The 26043-nt window shown below is 41.5% G+C and overlaps 1 protein-coding gene and 1 pseudogene across 3 annotated transcripts in view; one reads left to right on the top strand and one right to left on the bottom strand.

Moving 5' to 3' along the window:
* DDAH1 (dimethylarginine dimethylaminohydrolase 1) overlaps positions 1-26043 on the top strand; it is a 133189-nt gene that overhangs the window by 7763 nt on the left and 99383 nt on the right. The gene's annotated exons all lie outside the window — the stretch shown is intronic.
* Positions 19062-19294, bottom strand: LOC116281236 (U2 spliceosomal RNA; annotated as a pseudogene).

Here is a 26043-nt window from a genome sequence, read left to right on the forward strand (position 1 = left end):
AATCCAGAAGTGAACCCATGCACTTATGGTCAATTAATCTACACCAAAGGAGGCAAGAATATACAATGGAGGAAAAACAGTCTCTCCAACGAATGGTGCTGGGAAAACTGGACAGCTACCTGTAAAAGACTGAAATTAGAACATTCACTAACACCATATACAAAGCTAAACTAAAAATGGCTTAAAGACCTAAATGTAAGACCAGATACCATAAAACTCCTAGAGGAAAACATAGGCAGAACACTCTGGACATAAGCCACAGCAGTGTTTTTTTCAAACCAGCTCCTAGAGTAATGGAAATAAAAACAAAAATGAACAAACCTAATTAAACTTAAAAGCTTTTGCACAGCTGAGGAAACCATCAACAAAAGAAAAGACAACCTACAGAAGGGGAGAAAACAGTTGCAAATGATGTGACCAACAAGGGACTAATTTCCAAGATACGCAAACAGCTTGTATCAAAAATACAAACAGCTTAATATCAAAAAACAAGCAACCCAATCAAAAAAATGGGTAGAAGACATAAACAGACATTTGTCCAAAGAAGACATCCAGATGGTCAACAAGCACACATGAAAAGATGCTCAGCATCACTAATTGGTAGAGAAGTGCAAATCAAAACTCCAATGAGATATCACCTCACACCAGTCAGAATGGCCATCATTAAAAAGTCCGCCAATGACATATACTGGAGAGGGTGTGGAGAAAAAGGAACCCTCCTACACTGTTGGTGGGAATGTAAATTGGTTCAGTCCATTACAGGACAATGTGGAGATTCCTTAAAAAAGTAAAAATAGACTTACCACAGGATTTAGAAATTGTACTTCTGGGCATCTATCCAGAGGAAAATAATAATAATTCAAAAAGACACACGTACCCCAATGTGCACAGCAGCACTATTTACAATAGCCGAGACATGGAAGCAACCTAAATATCCATCAACAGATGACTGGATAAAGATGTGGTACATATATACACAATGGAATGCTACTCAGCCATAAAAAAGAATAAAATAATGCCATTTGCAGCAATGTGGATGGACCTGGAGATGGTCGTTCTAAGTGAAGTAAGTCAGAAAGAGAAAGAATACCATGTGATGTTGCTTATATGTGGGATCTAAAAAAAGGACATAAATGAGCTTATCTACAAAACAGAAACAGACTCACAGACATAGAGAACAAACTTATGGTTACCAGGGGAAGGGATAAATTGGGAATTGAAAATTTGCATCTCTTGGGGAGTGATGGAAGTTTTAGCCATCTTGATTGTGGTGGTGGTTTCATGGGTGTATACATCTATCAGAATTCATCAAATTGTACGTCTGAAATATGTGTCGTTCACGGTACAGGAATCACACCATAACAAAGGTGTTAAAAAATGACTATGCTTTTAAAGGTGAAGGCATGATATTTGCATCACTTATACAGTATGTTTGTGCATTCAGCAACTGTCTCCCATACATCAGACCCAATGTTTGGTGCTGGGGTGATGTAGGTGAATTAGATGCCACAGCTGCTCACAAGGACCTCACAGTCCAGCTAGGGAGGCAGAACAGTGGCAGACACTTGCAGAACAAGAGGACAGATTTTATGACAGAGCTCGGTCTGGTGCTATGGAACCTCCGGGAGGTGTGTCTGACCCTCACCAGGGTGTCTCAGAAGTGATTACTGAGTTAGAAGTAACCAAGGGAAGGCAGCTAAAAGTAGCCTTCAGAGACAGAGAGCACCGTGAGATAGGATGAGGGTGATAGTACAGTGAAAATTAACTTCATTAATGTTGGGGAGGATGCGATATTGAAAAAAGCTCACCTGTGCCCTTTCAGATATCCAAGTTTCAGATCCCCGGTTCCAAGTTCATCAAGAAAGAGAACCACATCCTTAACTACATTTCCTGTTTGGACTTGGAGAGATTTGGCTGACTGGAACACCCCATTTCTACCTGGACTCCCATCTGTTCTCCTACCATGAGCTCCATCATAGCCTGGTACTCCTTCCAGGATTCCTCACTAACACAGTTTGGGAACAATATAGTCTACTCTGGAGTGGAAGTTTGAGAGTAATTTCTGGAGGTTGCTAGAATGTCATATAGCTGGCAATAATTTTTCCCCCTTGGCCCCAAATTTGCACGTTAAGATGTGTCAAGCAAACCTGGCATCTTTAATATATAGATATATAATGTTATCCATGTCAATGGCAGGTAAGAGAAGACTCCTCCTATTTGCTGTTGAAATGTGTTTTTATTCACAAACCTTTCCATCTTGGCAGTAGACATCATTGAATCTCACATTAATATAAATCAAGTGAACTGAGCATGCATTTATAATAATGGGTTGAATTTTGTGTAAGTTACTGAAGGCCGCATGGCAGGGGTACAGCCCTGTTCTAGGTGTCAGGGGACACTGGTTTTGATTTTTGCCGTGATAGCAAGATCTAATATTCTCTCCAGCTTGGAGATGCTGTATGTTCCTTGTGGAACTCGGGGTGTGCTGGGGTGGAAAGTGGGGAGGAAGATGGGGAAAATGGATAGGGAAATTATAATAATTTACATTTGTGAGATGGAACTGGGGTTTGCTGAATGAAAAATACTGGATTTTATTCAACCCAAGACATTATACTTGTGTTAGTTAATGAACCAATCATGTGAACTCATGCCCTGCTAATGAGAACGCATTATGCGATGAAGTTGGATTTGTTACCTCTGTTTCAAAATCTCTGCTTACTCACCCATTTATATAGCACATTTGGTAAGTAATTTTTCCTATAGAAACCTTTAAATAAAAGCCATTGAAAGAGCGTAAGATTCCGAGACCCACATAATTTCTCCCATCACACATCACTGTGGTCAGTGTCTACCAGCTGATGCTTCTGTGGTGACTGTGAATCAGTGGAAAGACGTGGATACAAGTACGTGCTGTAAGTTGCGTTCTCCGTTGTAACTGGAAGTCTTGACTTGCCCAAAGCGCTTCTCTCTTATTACTCTTCATACGTATGTGCTGACTTCCATCTGGTGCTGAAATCTGAGTTTCATTTTCCAGATTCTGACTTTTGTCTTCCAAAACTGTATATAGTTATTTTTTTGAATAAACACAAAAAAAAGTAAAAATACCTCTTTAAATGTAGCCTTTCTTGAGGAAGCAGCGTGCGAGTTAAGATTGTTACCACAGTAAATCATTGATGTAATTATTTTTTTAAACTTGGAGATACGCTTGTGGTAAACTTCTATATTTTTAGCCTGAAAAGATTCAAAAAAATTGAAATTAGTTAAATAATCTTGGTGCAGTTACAAGGTAAAAAGAAGAAAAATACATCCATTTTATTCTTTTAATTTTTTTTTTTTTTTGAGTCACAAGGGAACCTTCATTTTACAAAAAAAGAATGTAACTACAGCTTGGCTTCGGGTCGTATTTTAGGCCATTTGTGATAGAGACATATTTTTCAATTTAAGAGTTTTATGTGGAGAAGTTTAAATCTAGGGCTTTGAGGTACTCAGACCACTTTTACTGGTGCTTTTGGTATTCTTCTAGCTTTCTGTATGCCATCTGAGTCCTTCCTCAGGGGTCCGGGTTTTTCCGGCTCCTGTTTCTCTGAAAGATACACTGTTGGGAGAGAGGGGCCCCAGTCAAAAAGGGCACCGATGTCTTCGCTTTTGTCTGTTACTCTCAAACTAAACATCTCTAAAGCTTTCGGCCTCCTTTAATCTCCAAGCTTCCCCAAGCCATTTAAAATACAAGCGGTTGAACTCTGAATAGAGCACAGCCTCAAGACAAGGCTTTTAGTACAGGTGTGTGTGCACATGTGTGTGTGTGTCTTCAGATTGCTGCTCCTCATCCACTGCCATGAGGTCATGAAATCAGCTTAGTGGGTCATGCCCAGCCTTTTACTCTTATCATAGTAGAATCGATAGAAAATGTCAGAGTACATGGCCACATAGGATCAGTGTTGTTTCATGAAGCCTTTCACTTTATACATTTGTGTTTGTGTGTGTGTATTAATTAGGAATATCAAATATGTTTCTTACTCTGAGTGTTAGTAAGGAAAAGTGTAAAAACCCACTGTACTGCCTTTCAGCCAGCTTGCACCACTCTGCCTCTTTATACAAATTCTAGAGGGCCCTGCCTGTTGGCCCCTGGGTTCTGGGAATCATGGCCCAAATCCCAAATGTTTCTCTATGCATGTCAAAGCACACTTGACTTCCACTTACTCGAGTTGGCTCCTTGCAGTGATGATGTCCTGGCTGTTTGGACCTCTGTCCATCCAACAACAACAACAAAACCAAAAAGCACGATTGGGGAACATGACGAGGAGGGAGATGGTCAACTGTAGCATCTGCGAGAAGCTGATTCTACCTCCCCTTCTTTGGTGACATTCTATACCAGGCGAGGTTTGTTGCATTGACTGAGATGGGAAAGCATAGTTTCCATCTGAACTGGTGTCTTTCTTATTTTTTTTGAGATTTAGTGGCAGCAGCACACCCTGAACCTCTTCCAGCAGGGGGGGGGATGTGCTCTGGCATCTTACCCCCTGCGGCCTCCAGGTGGAGGCTGAGATCTGCCCGGACATGGGGCCTCTGAGCCCAATGTCAGGATTTGGCTGAGGGCGCCCTTGGGATGAGGATGGAAGCTCAGAATGCCTTTTTGTTGTTGTTGTTCAAAGAACCCCAGAACGTGTCAAAACAGAATGTGCTAAAACAGTTAGAATGTTCAAGTCATTCTAGAAGGGACCTTGAAAATCACTGCTTTCACCATTTTTTTTTCACAATTCTGCAGCACTCAGTGGGCGGAAATCCAGCCTTTATGAAAGAATGCCCCAAAGAAATTCAATTTTCTTGACTCCTTTCAGCAATATTTGTTGCCTATTAAATACACGAGGTTGGGACTGAGGTGGTTTGCGGTTCCTTCGGAGGAAGTGTATTTGTCTGGTTGGTAACGAGCCTGTGATCACAGGCAAACAGAGCGTCAGCTTTTCGGCGCTCACCCCCGTTTCACAGCTGAGCGGACTGGTACTTAGAGTGGAGGGTGCTCCCTCACACGTTCTCTTTTGTCCCCCCACGAAAGGAGTGCTTTGAAGATTTGATAAGAGACATTAATGATAGAGGCAAACAGTGTGTGGCTGTGACTGGAGAAATTGTGTGTTTGTAGGGAAAGGGGCTTGGAATTGTGCATCTTGGAGCTATAATTACAGGAGAAAAAAATGGGCAGCACGGTTGTCATGTTCGTGTCTGCATTTTTCTTTGTGAGCACTGAACTGGGTAACTGACGCCTCTGAGTGGTTTGTGAGAAAACTGAGGATTAATGTTGCTTCTCAACAGGACCCCAGAGAGAAGCTTCTTGGTGAGGGGGAGGAATACTGAGGATTTAAGTTAGAACATTTTCTTGAAAGTAAATGCAGAAAAACATACAAGACATGGCCCGCTGGCCTCAGCGCATCTGAAGGCTCAATTGTGATTCCATACACACTCCCTGAAACACTCGCCTGCCCTGAGGTCAGCCTAATGACTGGAAATTCCACAAATGTAACAGCTCCTGTCCCTTGGCCTGTTTAACACACACACACACATACACATACACACACACACACACGTGTCCATTTCAAATCAGGTTTGGATAAAATCAGTTTTCTAACAAAGCCTTCCTTGTGAATAATGCTTGATAGTAATGTAGGTCATCAAAATGGTTAGAGGGAATCTTAAGTGCCATTATTTTGGTGGACCATGAGGCAAAAGAAGTTTTTTTTTTTAATGAATTCTGCTTTTTCACTGGGCTCTTCCAGTCTGTGATGGCCTCCGTGTTGCCTTCCCTTCCTCGTGGCTCCACCCTTTTCTGGAGCTGTGGGCAGAGAAGAAGGAGCACGTGCTGTTCCCGGAGCTGCCCCACCCTTCTCCACACCTCCTTGCCGGGGAGTTCCTATAACGCCTCATATTCTGGATCTGATGGTGATTGTCACATTACAAGTTTCCACTCATACGGGGATCGTAAAGTCAACCTGGGACATCACTCCACTTTTTGTGATGAACTGGAATCGAATGGAAATATCAGAGTAGGTGCATTACCCGTAAGACAGCAGGCGTTGTTTCATGTAACCTTTGTCTCATTGATCCACATACACATACACATGTTCCCTTGTGTGTTGTGGCTCCCAGTGTAAAGTGCGTTTCTTACTGTGGGTCATTGCCATTGAAATCTACTTATCTAGGAGACCAACACGAAACTTAAATACTATCATTTCAGCTTTTGTTGACATTCTTTGCTACTTGCAGCAGGAACAGGATCCTCGCCTGGGTCAGAGGCACTTGGCTTTTGTTGAGCAAATGAGCAGCTTGGTGTCTGGCACTCCTTTGATTACCTAGTAGGAAGGTCAGGCCACTCATCTAAATGAAGCAGAATTCACGAGATGGAAAGAAAGAGAAAACAAGCAAATAGTGGGAAGGTAGTGAAAAAGTAGTGGGAAAGTCTTGGGCTCTTCTCAGTGAATAAGCGCTTTCAGAAATAAGGGACTCCCTCATGTAAATGCTACAGAGTGCTTCCTTACACATAGAAGTGATGTGTTCATTTGTAAATGAAATTATCATGTTATGCTGTTACAGACCAGGGTGGCAGGTGTTCAGAGAGCACAACTCTTACTGAAAGGCCCACCTTAGAGCCCTGTGTGTTTTAATGTTTTTTGACCCCAGCCTCGTTTCCACCGATCCCGCTTTCCCTGGCTCCCCACTGACCTGCCCACCTGCATCTTCAGCTTGCTTCACGCCCCAAACCCATCACCAGTTGAGGCTCCTGGTCGTCTCAGCCCAGGTCCTTCAGTCATCCTCCTCCGAGCATGCTCACCTATCACAGAGAGCCCGGCATGCACAGACACATGCTTTCAGACTGACTCAGAAGGGAGACTGGCTCCTGTGACATTCTTTGAGCTGTGCTTTCTCTTCCTTTCCATGTGCCTTGAGGGCTGGAAGAGGACAGCTATGAATCAAATTGTGGTTCCACTGCTTGTTAGCTGTGTGGCCTTGAGCAAGCTGAGCTGCAGTTCCATCATCTGTTAAAACAAGAGTGGTTTTGACTTTGTTGTGTAACTTTGTTGTGATGACTGGACTCATTAGTATGTTGAAGTGCCTAGCTGGTCCGTGCAAGGGTAGCTCCTCCATCAGTGATCCATCCTGTGGTTATCAGCTTTCCATCTGTCTAGAGAGCAGTCATTCAAGCGCCTAAGGATCGAGGCTGTGCTTTTCTCTGGCTACTTTCTCTTCCTGGAAACCAGAGGCCTCTGTCTCTTGGGCTGCAGCCTTGCTGCCTGTGGCTCGAGCAGACATTGAGACTCTGCCCAGCACTGGGATTCATGGCTTTTGTATTTGGGTCTCCTGTACCGTCTCCACCTGAAACCTACCAGAAGGGTGGGAGGGCCACTGGAAATATCAACTGAATCAAAAGATAACCACCATTTCTTTTTTTTTTTTTTAACATTTTTTATTGATTTATAATCATTTTACAATGTTGTGATAACCACCATTTCCATAATTCTTCCTCCTTCTGCTCTTCTGAGTAAATGAACACTTAGACAGTCTCTACCTTTAAGCTTACCATTTGATCTTGAACTGGTTGTACAGGTGTTTAGATTTGAATTCACATTTCCAACACCTTTACACATTTAATGTGTTTTGCATTTTTAAGAACTTCTAAAATTCTTCTTACTTTGCAGGGTGAAATTCCACCTGGAGTTGAGTCTTGGTTCTGCTTCTCAGTTATATCATCTTGGGTAATTCATAAGTTTCAGGTTCCAGTAAAATAGCTTTCTGCCTATTTCCCAAGGATGTCAAAGATCAAAGTGTTCTGAATGCTATGATGCCCTATACAAATGTGATTACACTGGTAACATTGCTATGATTAGTGATAGATTGTACATAATGGCAGTAGTAACATTATTATTTAGGAACTGGAGATAACCAGCTTCTTTTTTTTTAAATTGAACTACAGTCAGTTATAATGTGTCGATTTCTGGTGTACAGCCCGATGTCCTAGTCATTCATATACATTTATATATTTGTTTTCATATTCTTTTTCATTGAAGTTTACTACAAGATACTGAATATAGTTCCCTGTGCTATATAGAAGAAATTTGGTGGTTTTAAACCTATTTTTATATATAATGACTAACATTTGCAAATCTCAAACTCCCAAATTTATCCCTTCCCATCCCTTTCCCTTGGTAATGTTAAGATTGTTTACTATGTCTGATAGTTTGTTTCTGTTTTGTAGATGAGTTCATTTGTGTCCTCCTTTTTTTAGATTCCACATGTTAAGTGATATCATGTGGTATTTTTCTAGCTCTTTCTGGCTTACTTCACTTAGAATGACGATCTCTAGGTCCATTCATGTTGCTGCAAATGATACTATTTTATTCTTTTTTATGGCTGTGTAGTATTCCATTGTATAAATATACCACACCTTCTTTATCTAGTCATCTGTCAATGGACATTTAGGTTGCTTCCATGTCTTGGCTGTTGTATATAGTGCTGCTGTGAACATTGGGGTGCATGTATCTTTTCAAATTAAAGTCCCCTCTGGATATATGCCCAGGAGTGGGATTGCTGGATCATATGGTAAGTCCATTTTTAGTTTCTTGAGGAATCTTCATACTGTCCTCCATAGTGGCAGCACCAAACTACAGTCCCATCAGCAGTGTAGGAGGGTTCCCTTTTCTCCACACCCTCTCCAGCATTCATTGTTTGTGGACTTTTTAATGATGGCCATTCTGGCTGGTGAAGTGATATCTCATTATAGTTTTGATTTGCATTTTTCTGATAATTAGTGATATTGAGCATTCTTTCATGTGTCTGTTGGCCATTTGTATGTCTTCATTGGAGAACTGCTTGTTTAGGTCTTCTGCCCATTTTTGGATTGGGTTGTTTGTTTTGTTGTTATTAAGCTGTACGAGCTGTTTATGTATTCTGGAAACTAAGCCTTTGTCAGTCACATCATTTGCAAATATTTTCTCCCATTCCTTAAGTTGTTGTTTTGCTTTGCTTACGGTTTCCTTTGCTGTGCAAAAGCTTGTAAGTTTAATTAGGTCCCATTTGTTTATTTTTGCTTTTATTTCTATTGCCTGGGTAGATTGCCCTAGGAGAACATTACTAAGATTTATATCAGAGAATGTGAGGTGGGAAGCCCCATAAAAAGACCAGCATGACTCCCAGGCAGGGCCACTACTCTCCTGCCAGCACCATCCAGTTTCCTGGCCCAGAGGCTCTATCTCACTTTTTGCTTCTGAAACGGCTTACTTACCCCTAAAATTCTATTGGTTCCCTGAGCTCACTTCTGATTGGTTATTTCCTTCACTCCTGATTGGTTATTTCTCTCACTCCTGTTTGGTCCACTTCCCTCACTCCTGATTGGTTATTTCTCTCCCTCCTGATTGGTCCATTTCTACAAAGCTTGTTCCTAATTAGTCAACTTTTGTTATACCTTATTTGCATACAATGTTGCAAAGTGTAAACTGGCAGCCTATAAAAGCCTGTGTAAACCTACAGATGGGGTTCCAGAGCTTGGAGTGTTAACTCCTCTGGGCCCGCTGGCGTAATAAACCTGAGTTCTCCAACTGTCTGAGTGCTGCTTGGTCTCTCGCCTGGATCCAGGTTGCTGTCATAACTGAGCTGCAACATCGAGCTGTAACACTGAGCTATAACCCTGAGCTGTAACATTTTTTCTGCAACAAATATTTTGCCTATGTTTTCTTCTAGGAGGCTTATCATGTCTTATCTTATATTTAAGTCTTTAAGCCATTTTTAGTTTATTTTTTGTGTATGGTGTGAGGGAGTGTTGTCACTTCATTATTTACACTCTACTATCCAGTTTTCCCAACACCAGTTGCTGAAGAGACTGTCTTTTCTCCATTGTATGTTCTTGCCTTCTTTGTCGAAGGTTAATTGACCATAGGTCTGTGTGTTTATTTCTGGGCTCTATATTCTGTCCCATTGATCCATATGTCTGTTTTTATGCCAGTACCACGAACCAGCTTATTCTTAATGATGTGACGGACTGACGAGATTTGACTAATGCTGTGACCACTAAGCTCTGACAACCCTTTGAGAGGGGCCCTCATAAAAAGAGGCTACTCTTAGAAAGCTTCAGTCCACTCTAGAGACCCAGATCCACTACTTAGCAGCAAAGTGCACTTGGGCAAATAATGTTTGGGTACAGTCTTATCTGTAGAACAGGATAATGTGACTTTTGGTCATTCAACAAGCAATGACTACTGCTGAGTGCCTGCTGTATGTAAAACTGATAAAGTAAACGAAGTATGATGCCAGCTCTGATATAATCTTTAGTCTAATTGGGGAGGTAAACATAAAATAAATAATCACAGATGCATGTGTACCTAAAAACAGTGGTAAGTGCAGCAAAGGAAAAGGACGACTTTCCTCATAAGGCTGTAAAAAGTCCACCTTAACTTAAGATAAGACCTCTCATTAAGTAGCACACAGGCAATGTGTTTGTTGATCAAATGATAAATAACTGGCCAAGTATGGGTGTTACCAGAGATCCTCGCCCAGGCGGTAAAGAGGTAGGTTGGCACTCAGAAGGACCGGGACCAGAGTCTTCAGACCTCTCCACTTCAGAGCTGTGTTGCTGAGGACTGATAGGCAATCTCTGTGGATCTGAGGATTCCCACCTGCAGACCGAGGGCAATGCTGCTCTCAGTCAGCCTCCGTTGTGCTGAAGTTTAAACGAAGAAACGAATGTGAAAGCACTCCGTGAGGGTCACGGTTGTGGGTATTATGTGATGACTGCCTGTGAACTCTAAACCCAGCACCTGTAGGAATGGGGCTGCAACCTGCCCTGCTGCGTTACCTGAAGATGGCCCCTGGTCCCGTGGTCCTCTGCAGGAGCCTTGGAACCAGCTCCTGGGGCCCCAGCCTGCCTGAGAGGGCTCTCAGACCTTTGATGGCATGGCATGGAGTGGATCTGGCTTGTTGCCCCACGTTGAGGAACTCATTAGTTAAGGGACTCCCGAGAGAGCCCTCCAGCTATGGGAGACCCAGGAGACCGATTATATCAGAATATGCAACCCCGTAAGGAGAGTTTGGGAGCTGTGTAGGCCCCAAACACACATGTGATGACCCCTTATCATGAGCTGTGCTTGCTGATTTGTTTACCCTACTGCATCTCACCCTTACAGTTCTCCCCATTTTACAGACAGAGAAACTGATGAGACGTTCCATATCTTACTTAAGGTCAAATGGTTATTAAGTAGTACAGCTGAGATAGGGAGCCCCATCTTTCTGTTGCCAAAGACCAGGCATTTGGCCATAAAACCATGGAGAAGGCGAACTACCATGATAACCATTAGAGAACTGGGGTTAGTGAGACCCTATTGAACAAATTTCACAGCCGCAGGTTTGATGCCACCAAAAGGTGGCTGCCCCATGCATTAGTGAGGACATCAAGCAGAATGAGAAAGAAATGCTTCTTTTCTGAAGACAGAGTTTCAGTTCAGCAACTGCCCATCCCTCTATCCATCATCCATGAGGCTAGCCCAGAAGCCTTCCCCACTCAGGAGAGGTGCAGAGGGCCTGGCCAGTGTCTCCAGCCGTGCGTTTAGTCTGGGCTTGATATTTGTTGGCAGGGGTCCTCACCAAGTAATTAAGCAACCCTTGGAGAACTTTGCCGTCAACTTGTGTGCTTGGGGGGCAAGCTGGGCAGGAGTCTGAACAGGGATCCCGAGAATGGCCCCAACTCAAGGAAGGAATCCCCCTGGCTCTTTGCAATAAAAAACAAGGGTTGATTCCATCCATACACCCACACTAACTCTTGCTCAGTCTCCCCAGAGCTGAATCAAAGGGGAAATTATGTGAAAAATAGGGATACAGAATGTCTCTGTTCTGGAAACAGATGTTACCATAACTCTGTGTGTCTCAGTTGGTAGCATAGGCCCCTCCCAGGTCAACAATGAAAACAATAGTGCAAGCCCCAGTACAAGCGCAACACAAACAAGATACAACTTGTCTAATTCCTGTGCACCTGCGTTTTGATTGAGGGAGTGGGGATGCACGTAGAGGTGCACCCAGACATTGTTCTCCTGTGTCTTAGAAGAGGGAGGGTAGAAGAACGTGCCTGGCTTTGGGTCCCAGTGTCCCTTAACCCCACAGCTAAGATGCTTAACTCCTGTGATGCCTTGGGTAAGCCCTTGACTCCTTATCCCTCCCTGTCTCTTCAGTCTTGCTCTTGGGACCAATATTATCCACATTCAAGAGAAATTAATGCATTACCCATGTGGTTGCTCCTGTTTGTACAGCTCTGCTTTTATTCTTAGGAATGTTCCCTCTCCCCTCTGTAGAGGACTAGAGTCTTGCCCCTGTACTGCAGCCTCATGGGGACCTGCCTCTGGCCAGCTTTGACTTCTGGATCCTGCAGTCTGTGCATCTATGCACCATCACCCATCCTCACACCTCTCAACCTCACCTCCCACTGGTTCCCGCTACCCTGCTTTCCAGAGATTCTGCCCCACCTGCTTGGACTTCTGCCCACCAAACATGTGTCCCCATGTGTCCGGGTGTAGTTTTCAGGTTCATAAGACCCCTTCCAGTGTGACCCACCTTTTCCCAGTTAATCCTTTCATAATAAACAATAGCAATAATAATATAATTTATTGTGTATTTATTGTGTGTCCCGCAGTTTAAATCCATCATTCTCCCAGCTGTCCTGGTCCTGTTCCAAGCTCTTGGAGCAGTCTGGCTAGTGGCACAGGAAGTTCAAGGACCCTTTGGTCAATAGGTCAGTGGGTCAGCCTCATCATTCCTGCTGTTGGCCTTGCTCCGGCATGACCCTTACTCATTGCATATGCTGAAGTTGGGCCCTGGTTTCATTAACTAGGTTTATATCTTGACCCCTTTTGCTGATTTTCTGCCTGGATCCCCCACAAGAGACCTCAAGACTGACCTCCATTCATTGTGTGAGAGAATCCCCGAAACTTACTGCTAAGCCCTCTGGTGCTGTGACGTGCCGTCTCATGTACCTGCCTAGCAAATGTGTCAGGCCACACACCAGCCTGCCTCATGCTGGGGTGATCCCCGCAACCCGACCCCTCTTGTTGGCGCCTCTGATGCCGTCTGAGTCTTACTCCTCCTGCCTGGAGTTGGAACTATCCCTGGTTGCTGGACTTGCATTCTGCTGACTGGACCTTAGATCTGACAAGATGTTTGTGTTTTAAAGTATTTATTAGGTTCAACCTGTTGGGAAGTTTGGGGTAAGGTGACTTGACTTAGGCACATGCTTAATTTTTCTTCTCTTTCCTTGCCTCCTATAGTAATTAACTATCAATTAAATGCTACATTTCTCGCTCAGTTTAATCGGTAAATGTGTTCTTTGAATTTTCACTAAAGTGACTTTTGTGCAGTTCAGTACACTGGCATTTTCTGATAGAAAAATATTCTTATTGTGTTTAATTGATTCAGATTAAAATATGGTCATCTCAGTTGTCAAAAATGTTTTCATAGATTTCCTGTCTTTTGTGTTGGTTTTTTTTTGTAGAAGAAAAATTATTCACATTATTGTAATTCCATACAGTGCAAAACTGGAACAAAGGAAGTGATGCAGATCCTTTAGCAGAAAGGTCATTTGAGTCATTGGACTATCCTCAACCATAGTGGGAACTTAGAGCTGCTGCTGATATGCAGCACATTTCTTTGGATTCTGACACCACTCATTTATGGAGATTTTTTCATGTGAATATTTGCACTGAAGGGGAGCAACAGAGAGATGTTCACGTGTAAACAAAGGCGGGTGGTGTGAAGGGGAAGTGAATCCTTTGCAGAATTGTAAAATAAGCCAGATTCTCAGACCCTCTCACTCTTAGCGATTCCTGCCATTCTGTGTCTTTCAGAGCAGAGGTGATGGAGAGAATTAAAGAGCAGGATTAGCAGTGATAAAAACATGAATTCTGAATGGCGGTCTGGAGCAACAGCTTCAGACTGATAGACTCTTGACGTTCTCACCAGAAAGGAGGATGAGGATTCCGACTCCTGATCATAACTGGCTGACATTTGCTGCTGAGCACACAGCACTGTCCAAGGCCCCCATGTCTTCCTTGGGTGAATTAGAATAAGTGATGAATACAGACAGAACCACCACTGGCTTGTGCCAGTGACCGAACGTGAAGGAAGAGGGTGGTTTCGCAGAGGAGAAATCTTCCCGGTTTTCACTGAGGATCAGCCCGTTGATGAGGAAATTCAGAGAGCAAGGGCCAGAGTCACATTGGTTAACACTTTGCATAATTCAGACTGACGAAAACCCCAGTTCCTGGTAGCTCAATCTGAATCTTTGGCAAGCTTTGGAACTAGATGAGGAGTTATCAGATCTGCCTCCGGGCAAAACCTAGCAATTTATTACTGGGTCAGTGTTTTTTTTCATTCTGGTCAGATTGTTTTAGGGAGACCTAGCCACGGCTCCTATAAACTGCCAGCCTGCACTCAAATCGAAACCACAAAAGCGTTGGGAACACGGAGTCGCTCTTTTCCCTCAAGCTCTGTCTTGTCTCTCTGGATCTGCTTCATTCTGTTCTGTTTTCTCGTAACTTCAGCTGCCCTGTGGTTCAGAGTTTACCTCATATCCCTTTAACTGAGCTGCCACCCTAGTCTAAGTCAGAGCAGTTTCTCAATTTCAAATCCCAGGTGGGGAGTCTCATGGGCCCAAAGTAACTTTTTGAGCCAGGCAACCAAGTCATAGGTGGTTGGCAAGCCTGTGAATAGACGGCGTTTGTGTCAGGTGCCTAATATTGGTTCAGCCAGCTGTGCTCAGGGTCAGAGGCCAGAGCAGATTTGCTTTAAGCAGCAGAGTTCTGTGGACGGGGCAGAGGCTTGCATATAAATACATAGACACTGTCTGGTGCCTCGTATATAGCCAGTTTCCTCCTGTTAATAGGTGGATCTGAACACTGAACTGCTGAGAAAAAAAAAAAGATGCTCTGAGTGAGACCATTGTCTGGTCTTTTTTCCTCTTTGAGTTTTAAACTTCAATGATGATAACCTTTTTTTTTTCCTCTCCTGTTGAAAGGTGGCCCTGTCCTACATCCCTTCAGTGAAAACACTTCTGTCCTGCCCCCACATGAAAATTAAGACATAATATAAAAAGTTACAGGTGAGTGGAGACTGAGAAGAAAAAGGGGAAATGGGAAGAGAGAAGAAGAATGGGGGTGGGAAACTGGCTGGAAATGAGATCCTCAATTTCCACCCGGAAACCTGATGCACCTCCATGATGCTAAGCTGTAAATTAGATGATTAGAGGTGGCGATGGGAGGTTTGTGGAGGAGGAAAAGGGAGGGAGTGGGGTTAAAACAAGGCGCAGAAGAGCATGGAGGAGAGGATTTGGGGTCCTGGGCCCCAGGAGGTAGGAATTCCACCTTGATGTCTTTGGAGTGATATTGCCAAAGGCTAGGACCAAGCGTGAACTTGGAGCGGAGATGAACCGCTGAGTCCAGCTGGCCGTCAGCTTGCCCTCTTCCTGGAAGCACTCTGGAGACAAGCTCTTAAGCAATCTTCAGGGCAGTACAGCTCAGCAGGAGTTATCTCACCTTCCGACCAGCCCAAATTAGAGCTACTCCAGAAGACAGGCATGGGCTCGTTGCAGACATCTTTCCTGGCCATTCTCACAAATGATCAAAGTTGCAGATGACATTTACCTGTTGGCGTAAATTCATCTGGCTGTAAAACATAACATGATATTTTCATTGAGCACATAACCTTTAGGAAAAAGAGAAGGACCTCTTTATTCTTTTGCGTACCTTCATTTGCTTCTCACATTAACCATCCCGCCTAGTCTGATGTCTTGGGTCTGGCCTGCAAAAGCCGCCTATGTCAGGCTTCCTGTATATTTGGCCTTGGGCACAGTGCTTACACTGCATAATCTTTTAGCCTTCTTTATTGACAATTAAAGAAGACTCTGCTTGTTGGACTCCTGAACTCATCCCCTGAACCTAGCTCAGATGCCCCTCCTCCTTGAAGCATTGTCCTTGAAGCTCTGCTAGAGGTATGTGTCCCCTGTACCTAGGTCAGCACAAACCGCTCTGTACAGCAGTTACTTCTTTGCATAACTGTCTCCCTCACTAATCTGTGAACTCCTTTCCTGCATCACCTGGGACTTTTTCCACTTCTTTGTGCTCCCTGAGCACAGCATGTGGCTCACTGTAGGTGCTCAATGAATGTGAGTTAAATTGAGTAGACTATGTTTAGTATAATTTAGCATTGACAATATTCACAGGGCCCATTCTCGTAGGTGGTAATTTTGGTGCAGTGGGAAGAGCACAGGAGTTGGAGTTCAGGACACCTGAGTTCAAGCCCTTGCCTTGTTCTTTTTTGTTTTTTTCAGTTGAAGTATAGTTGATTTACAATGTTATGTTGGTTTCTGGTGTACAGCATAATGATTCAGTTATACATATACTTTTTTTCATATTCTTTTTCATTATAGGTTATTATAAGATATTGAGTGTAGTTCCCTGAGCTATACAGTAGGTTTTTTCTTTCTTTTTTTAATTTATTTTTTATTAAAGAGTAGTTGATTTACAATACTAGTTTCAGGTGTAGAGCAAAGCAATTCAGTTATACATATACATACATTATTTTTTCAGATTCTTTTCCATTATGTGTTATTACAAGAAATTGAATATAGTTTCTTGTACTGTACAGTAGGTCCTTGTTGTTTATCTATTTTATATATAGTGATGTGTATCTGTTAATCCCAAACTCAAATTTACCCCTCCTCTGCTTTTTCCCCTTTGGTAACTATAGTTTGTTTCTATGTCCATGAGTCCAGTTTTGGTTTGTAAATAAAATTTGTATCTTTTTCTAGATTCCACATATAAGTGATATCATATGATATTTGTCTTTCTCTGTCTGACTAACTTCACTTAGTGTAATAATCTCTAGGTCCATTCATGTTGCTGTAAATGGCATTATTTCATTCTTTTTTATGGCTGAGTAATATTCCGTTGTATATATATGCCACATCTTCCATATCCAGTCATCTGTTGATCCTTGCCTTATTTTCATAAATCTATGGATTTGGTCATAGTCTCCCTGAGCTGTGGTTTCCTCATATGTAAAATAGGAATAAAGATTCTTGCTACTTATGGCTTTTGTGAAGAGGAAATGAAAAAAAAAGTGAGAAGTCTTTGTAATGTTAAAGTACCATAAATAAGCAAGATATCAACAAAATCATCCTTTTGAAAGTTCAGAAAATAATCCTCCTTAGACGTGATCCAGGACAGACCTTTCTTCTGCCAAATCCTGCTCTGTAGAAAAATCATGTCACAGAGTTGAAAGGTAGGCTGTTGTGAGAATAATAAATAGGAAACATCTAGTATGGTGCCTAGCACACGGTAGTCACTCAGCGAGTGACAGCTGCCCTTACTGTCATTAGGGTAACGTGGCATTTCCTCAGCTGAGTCGGAGGAAAGCAGTTGGGTGATCTTAGCAGGGCAGCAAATCTCCATTTTTCATTCGGTTCTGTAACCCCCTGTCCATAACAAGCAGCTGACTTCTTGTTCCCTTTCTCCACACTCTGATCTTCACTTGTGTGCTGGGAGGATGACTGTGAGCTCAGAGAAGAGGAGCCGTCAAGATCCAAGTGAGTGCAGCTATCCTCTTGAGCGCGCCCTTCAGTTCTCTCATTATCCGCGTCTGTCAGACAGTGGAGCCTCCGCCGAGGATGGGGAGGCTGTAAAAATATCTGCGTTTATCGGCAAGGCTGACACACTACTTTATTTGGAAGTGAAGGCGGAGATGGAAACATTTCCAGGACTTGATGCCGCTGAGCCTTGTTAATTTGTGAAAGGGTTTTGTACTTGCCCTCTCTCTCTCCTTTTTTTTTTAAAAACCATTCTTAATTTTCCAATCCTGCTTTTTGTTGGCTTCATATGTGCTCACAAGACTCCTGCCAGCTTTAGTTGGAAGGAATATATTCCCGAGCTTAGTTGGACATCAGTTTTTTTTGGGCCCTGCCCAGACTTTTGACAGAGAAGGCAGTGTTAAGGGGGTTGATGGTGTCTAGACAGTAAAATCAGAAACTGTGTAATTTATGTTGTATTACAGACATTCACTTCCCGGATTGGAAAAAGGAAACTGGTTTTTATCTAAGGGAAGTTACATTAAAAACCAAAGCCCCTGGGTATTTCTGACCTATGAAAAGCTGAAGCTTGCATAATTTTACATAACATTCTCCAGCCCCTTCAAAGACAAGAGTTATTGAGAGTGTGGCTGTGTAGGGCCAGAGATGAGAATAAACTTCCAATTTTCATAAGACAGTTCATAGAACCATATAGTGATCCTTCCCAACAACTCATCTTTGGTTAGACCCCTGTAAGCTCACAACTCAGTTTGGTTATTTCACGCCAGTTTCAGAGGGATATTGGGAAGCTGGAGAGAAGAGTAGCTAATAGCAAAAGGGAATGGAGTTGTTAGAGACTATAAAGAGGATTGAAGATCTGACTCAAGGATCAAAAAAAAAAAAAAGAAAAATTGGACTTTGTCTTAAAGAAAAAGCATGCTCTTGATTAGGAAAAAGTATAATAAAATTTTTAAAATGCCTTAATTATACCATAATATTTTATGTTTCTTTTTAGGTTGCCCAATGCTTGTAAACATCAGATATTCAATATTTATTAGTGTGGAAAATATTGGGAAGAGAGAATCTTAATAAGCTAGGCACATTTATGTGGGACTAAAGGCTTTTAAAGCCTGTGAAAGCTTTTGTTTTGTTTTGACTTGGACGGTGATCCAGGGCTGCAGTTAAAACTGGGCATTTCTAATAAATGCTGGAGACGGTGAGGAGAAAAGGAGCCCTCCTACACCGCTGGTGGGGATGTAAGTTGGTGCAGCTGCTATGGAGGTCAGTATGGAGGCTCCTTAAGAAACTAAAAATAGGCTTACCATTTGATCCAGCAATCCCACTCCTGGGCATATATCCAGAGGAGATTCTAATTGGAAAATACACATGCACCCCAATGTTTGTAGCAGCACTATATGCAACAACCAAGACATGGAAGCAACCTAAATGTCCATTGACAGATGATTGGATTAAGAAGATGTGTGTGTGTGTGTGTGTGTGTGTGTATACATACACACACACACACACACACACACGTGCATGCGCACAATGGAATACTACTCAGCCATAAAAAAGAATGAATTAATGCCTTTTGCAGCAACATGGATGGACCTAGGGATTATCATACTAAGCAAAGTAAGTCAGATAGAAGGAAAAAATATATGATATCACTTATATGTACACTTGATCTTAGCCAAAAGGCCGAGAAGCGATGATACCACTTATATGTAGGATCTAAAAAAATATACAAATTTTGTTTACAAACCAGAAATAGACTCATGGATATAGAAAACAAGCTCTGGTTTCCAAAGGGGAAAGGAGGGGAAGAGATAAATTAGGAGTTTGGGATTAACAGTTACACACTACTATATGAAATAGATAAACAGCAAGGACCTCCTATATAGCACAGGGAACTATATTCAATTTCTTGTAATAAGCTATAATGGAAAAGAATCTGAAAATATAAGTGTGTATATATACATATATATATATGTGTGTGTGTGTGTGTGTGTGTGTGTGTGTGTGTGTGTGTATAACTGAATTGCTTTGTTGTACACCCAAAACTAACATTGTAAATCAACCACACTTCAATAAAAAATAAAATTGAAAAAAAAAAACTCAGCATTTCTTTCAGAAAAGTAAAAACTCCTGCATGGAGAGCTGTGAGACGTTATATCAAAGGCTACTCTCACACTGTCTTAGAACAGATCATTTAAGATGTTGTAGTCTTATTACTATTATGAACTGAACTACTTTTCTATCATTCTTGTAAAATAGCTTTTAAAATAGGAAAATTAATCATCAGATTTCATTATCAAGGAATTGTCTTGTTATTCTTATCAGATGCTAGGTTACTCTACTAAATTTAAACTTCAGTTGAATAGTTTTCAGCAGATTGTATCTGAGTCCTAATAGGGCACTCAACAAGTATCAGTTGAACTGTATGTTGAGCTGCTTCCAAATCTTACCTGGAAAGGACTTTTTAGTGTGTAGTAGCTACACAATTAAACTTATTTCAAAGAGCAGATAGTTTCAAAAGTATTCATTATTTGATGTTAGTATTAGGTATTAGAAAACAGAGAAGACTTTAATGTGTAGTGTGTTTATTGCTAAATACTCATGATGTGTGTAATATGCAGAGCTCATTGTAGCAGCCAGGGATAGTGATAAAACCTTTTGCACAGCTCTGTCGCCCTTTAGCAGGAAGACTTGGAGATCAGAACTCCATCACACACCTGGGAAGCTGAAGACGCTTCTTCACCATGTCACTCCAGTTTGGGATGTTTAGACTGTTGATTTCTGGGGGTGATAGTCTGCATCCTTCTGTAGTTTCTGTGGGTTTAGCACAATGCTGAGAATGTAGAGGATATGTTGGGAAATTCTTAATTAACTGGTGAATTGTCTGTAGAGAAGAAGGCTCTGGTAACCAGCAAAAGTTGAAACATTAGTATTTCACCACTGCTAATTATGGTAGAACGCAACGATGGGAAAACTGCAGAAATAACAGTAATGATGGTCACCATTAATTAATGATAATAATAGTCATTAATTAAGCACTTACTATCAGTTCACTTAATTTTTCCAACAGCTCTATGAATTTCATATTATTATCATAGTCTTCTACATGGAAGTTCAGAGAAGTTAAATAACCTGACTGAGATCACAAACTTAGTAAATACTAGAGTTTTTTTAGATTCAGATTTGGTCTGTCTTGAGTTCAGAAATCATCCTCTTTTTTTCAACTAAAATATGGTTGGCATAGACTGCTGTGTCAGTTTCAGGTGTACTGCATAGTGATTAGACGTGTGCATACATTATGAAATGATTGCCCCGGTAAGTCTAGTAACCATCTGTCCCCATACAAAGTTATTACAACATTATTGACCATATTCCTTATGCTGTATGTCACATCTCCGTGGCTTGTATTACAACTGGAGGTTTGCACCTCTTTATCCCCTTCACCTATTTTGCCCCCCACCTCACATACCCCTCCCCTCTGGCAACCACCCATTTGTTCTCTGTATGTATGAATCGATATTCATTTTATTTTGTTTGTTTTAGATTCCACATATAAGTGAGGTCACATGGTATTTGTCTTTCTCTGTCTGACTTACTTCACTTAGCCTAATACCCTCAAGGTCCATATGTGTGGTCACAAATGGCAAGATTTCTTTTTTTAATATGGCTGAGAAATATTCTATTATTTATATCTATCTTTCACATCTTTATCTTTTCATCTATCAACGGACACTTAGGCTGCTTCCATATCTTGGCTATTGTAAATAATGCGGCAGTGAACATTGGTGGGCATATATCTTTTCAGTTACTAGTTTTGTTTTCTTCAAGTTAAATACCCAGAAGTGAAACTGCTGCATCATATGATAGTTCTATTTTTAATTTTTTGAGGAAAATCCATACTGTTTTCCATAATGGTTGCACGAGTGTACAATCCCAACAGTGCACAAGGATTCTATTTTCTCTGCTCCCTCACCAATACTTGTTATTTTTTTTTTATCATTTTGATGACAGCCATTCTAACAGGTGTGAGTTAGTATCTCATTGTGGTTGTGATGTGTGTTTCCCTGATGATCAGTGGTGTTGAGCATCTTTTCACGTGCCTGTTGGCCGTCTGTATGTCTTCTTTGAAAATGTCTATTCAGCTTCTCAGCCAATTTTTTAATTGGGTGGTTTTTTTTTTTGATGTTGAGTGGAATGAGTTCCTAGTATATTTTGGATATTAAGCCCTTACTGGGTATATCATTGGCAAATATCTTCTCCCATTTAGTTGGCTATCTTTTCATTTTGTTGATGGTCTCCTTCACTGTGCAAAAGCTTTTTAGTTTGATTGAGTCCCATTTGTTTATTTTTTATTTTGTTTCCCTGGTCTGAGGAGACAGATTGAGAAAAATACTGCTAAATTTGATATCAAAGAGCATACTGCCTATGTGTTCTTCTAGAAGTTTCATAGTTTTAGGTCTTACATTTAAGATTTAATCCATTTTGAGTTTTTTTAATGTGGAATGAGAAAGTAGTCCAGTTTGATTTCGCATGTAGCTGTCTGTTTTCCCAACACCATTCACTGAAGTGGCTGTCTTTTCCCCATTGCTTATTGCCTCTTTTGTCATAAGAGGCACATATAAGTGTGGGTTTATTTCTGGGCTCTCTGTTCTATTCCATGGATTATGTGTCTGTTTTTGTGCCAGTACCATACTGTTTTGATCACTACAGCTTTGTAGTATGGTTTGAAACAGGGAGCATGATACCTCCAGCTTTATTGCTTTCTCATGTTTGCTTTGGCTATTCAGGGTCTTTTGTGGTCCCATACAAATTTTAGAATTATTTGTTCTGATTCTGTGGAAAATCCTCTTGGTATTTTGGTAGGGATTAAATTGAGTCAGTGTATTTCCTTGAGTAGTATGATCCTTTTAACAATATTAGTTCTTCCAACCCATGAGCATGACATATTTTTCCATTTGTTTATGTCATCTTCAATTTCTTTTATCAATTTCTTGCAGTTTTCAGAGTACAAGTCTTTAACCTCTTTGGTTAGATTTCTTTCTAGGCATTTTATTCTTTTCACTGCAATTGTAAATGGGATTGTTTCCTTAATTTCTCTTTCTGGTAGTTCATTGTTAGTGTATAGAAACACAACCAATTTCTGTATGTTAATTTGGTATCCTGCAACTTTACTGAATGCATTTGTTAGTTCTAATAGTCTTTTTGTTAGTGTCTGTAGGACTTTCTATATATAGTATCATGTCATCTGCAAACAGTGATGGTTTTACTTCTTCCTTTCCAACTTGGATGCCTTAATTTCTTTTTCTTGTCTCATTATTGTGGCTAGGACTTCCAATACTATGTTTAATAAAAGTGGCAAGAGTGAGCATCCTTGTCTTGTTCCTGATCTTAGAGGAAATGCTTTCAGCTTTTTACCATTGAGTATGATGTTGGCTATGGGTTTTTCATATATATTAATTACTTACATTTCTGGCAGGTGATGCTGGAAAGAGTCAAACAACTGGAGGCTGGCACCGCTAAGGCTCGACAGGCCTTTCTCTTCCTCTCTATGTGGATTTGCCTTCGACCTCTCCAGTACGGTGGTATCAGAGTTGTTGGACTTCCTGTTGTCAGTTCAGGGCACCCAAGAAACAGAGACACAGAGAGAGAGAGAGAGACAGAGAGACAGAAAGAGAGAGAGAGAGAGAGAGAGAGAACACCTGTGTCAGATGGAAGCTGTATTGCCATTTCTAACCTAGTCTCGGAACTCTTGCATCATCACACTTTTTTCACTAGCAGCAAGCCATTAAGGCAGATACATGTTCAGAGGAAGGGGAAATAGTTTTTACCATTTGTTGGAAGAATGTCAAAGAATGTGTGAACTTGTTTTAAAACTCCTCAGTACCGTAAATCTTGCTTGAGTAGCATCTCTCCTATTTCAACTTTGGGCGACAGGGCTGCCCTGGGCAGAAATGTGAAAGAAGGATGAATTGTCAGCAATATCCATCCCTCCCCAGTTGGGGCCTTCAACCCTTCCACGGCCTCTCTTCCCACTGGCAATGGCCCAGTGTGGCTAGAGAGCTCTGCTGTCACCAACTCAGAAATTTCCAGCTCTCCTGCTCCACGTCCCTCCTTACCTCCACCGTAACACAAGTCTAGCTAATTAATGTGCCCAGGACAGTGACACCCAGAGATGCTGGGCACCATTACCAAAGCAGCCAGCAGAGCTGCCACAGCCAGCTCTGACCTGGTGCCAGAGTCAGCTCTGACCAAGGCTCACAGCGTGTCAACATTGCCACAAACCGTTTCTTACTGCTTTCTTATCATCTGTATTAATGATAAGCCAGAGCTTTCCCAGGATATTTCTATCAAAACCTTCACCATCCACTTTAGTATATCACACTCTTGTGTTCTCTGAAATGTTAAATCAACACGAGTGGCATAAATAGAAGCTACTAGCTTCGGTATGGCAAACACCTGTCTGATGGCACAGACAAGAGGTGGGCTTGCCTTCCTGGGAAGAAAACAGTGGTTGCTTCGTAGCAGGATTTTTCTTCTTTGGCTCCCTTAACGATTTTGATATGCTAGAAGAATAAAATACAGCACGTTTTTCAGAAATCTCACTGCATATTTTTCTCAAGTTTGTGAAAATTCATTTGTAGAAAATAAAATTAAAATACTGAAAGCTTCTTAGAGCTTTGAGAAATGATAAGGAATACTTTTTGTGTTAGTAAAAGAAATTATTGTAGAGTTGTCTCTAGGTATCCTCGAGGGATCCCTGCGGTTACCAAAATCCCTCATATAAAGTAGTGTATAATTTGCATGTAACCTACACACATCCTCCCTTGTACTTTAAACCATCTCTAGATTACCTGTAATACCTAATACAATGTAAATGCTAGGAAAATAGTTGTAAACACAATGTAAGTGCTATGCAAATAGTTGCTAGTGCACAGCGAATTCAAGTTTTCCTTTTTGGAACTTTCTGGAATTTTTTTTAAAAAATTATTTAAAAATATTCACAGTTGCTTGGCTCTGTGAATACAGAACCCGCTGATATGGGGGCTGACTGTAGTTCCGCCTGGCATGTCCTCTGCTTTATTTCCCAAGCATCATATTTTCATTATATTCTTAAAGCTGAAATTAAGCTGCAGGATTTATGGTGTGAGGACGAGTGACTCTACACCTTGCTTTTAATCATCTTATAAATTGCATAGTGGTCTATGAAGGCACAAATCAAATCTATTTTCTGAGTTTAAAATATAGCACTTGATTTGAGAACTATAGACATGACTCTGAGCATTTTGATTTAACTCCTGATTCTTAATGACTCCATCATACATGAGCAGGAGGCCTTGGGCTACTTAATCCTGCTTTTGTGAGCAGCTGCATCCAGTCTTTGCTATGTAGGAGGATGCAATGCCCTATACCAGAGATGCTGGTATGTTACTGCAGTGCCAGATTATAAGGCTGAGTTCAGACACAGGGGACTGTCACCATCACTAGTGGCCAGGTAGTGAGTACTTACTGTGTGGCAGGGACTTGAGGCTTTTTTATCTCATTAAATCCCCTGAGGTAGATGTTAATATCCACATTTTACAAGCAGCAAAACTAAGGCTCCAAGAGATTAAACAATTTGCCCAAGATTACCCACTAATACATGTTGAAAACTTGATTCTAAACTGGGCTTTCTGACCCACCGGCCCTTGCTTTTAGCCTAATATATTTTATTACAACCATTAATAATTACTCTACTAATTCTCCAGTCTTTTATCCACTCCTCAACCTTATCGTCATACAGACAGCTCCCAGTAGCCAGAGGAAGCTCTTGCTTCCCAGCGGTACTTCTATGAGATAAATCCTCTCTCTCATGCACAGTGAGGTAACATGTATAGTAAGAAGGGAATCCAAATGCAATTCTGAGAGCTTGCAGAGTTTCTATTTGCATGAGAGTCAGATAAGCCTTACAGGGTCAGAGACACTGTGTTGCCACATAACGTATACCTTTTTATAATTAAATTGAACTAACAGGAAGCATTGGACTTGATAGTCACGCTTGGATTGAGACTGTGGAGCAAGGAGGAAGGACCCAGGCTGCCTCCCACTACCTCATGTTAATTGGTCTATTTTATGAGCAAGCCTAGGGGGGCACTTGTGCAGAGTTCAATGAGATGATAAAGTATGAGAAACTGAAAGAGTAAGTCTAGTAAAAGGACTGAGACTAAGCAAGAATTGCCTTTTAAACCTTAGAAACCTGGAGGGTGTACTGTGCTTCTTCCACCTCTCACAGAAGTTGCTGAAGAAAGAAAGGATGGAGCAGAAACTCCCAGATTGGTGCCCAGATTGGTACCCACATTGAAGCCATGAAAATCAGGATTCAGAGCCTCATCAGCTGACTCTAAAGTCGGTGGCAATGAGATGAGTTTGCCCTACAAAAGTTCATGGTGGTTGAGAGTCTGAGGACA

The sequence above is a fragment of the Vicugna pacos genome, chromosome 13, assembly GCF_048564905.1.
Source record: "Vicugna pacos chromosome 13, VicPac4, whole genome shotgun sequence".
Lineage (NCBI taxonomy): Eukaryota > Metazoa > Chordata > Mammalia > Artiodactyla > Camelidae > Vicugna > Vicugna pacos.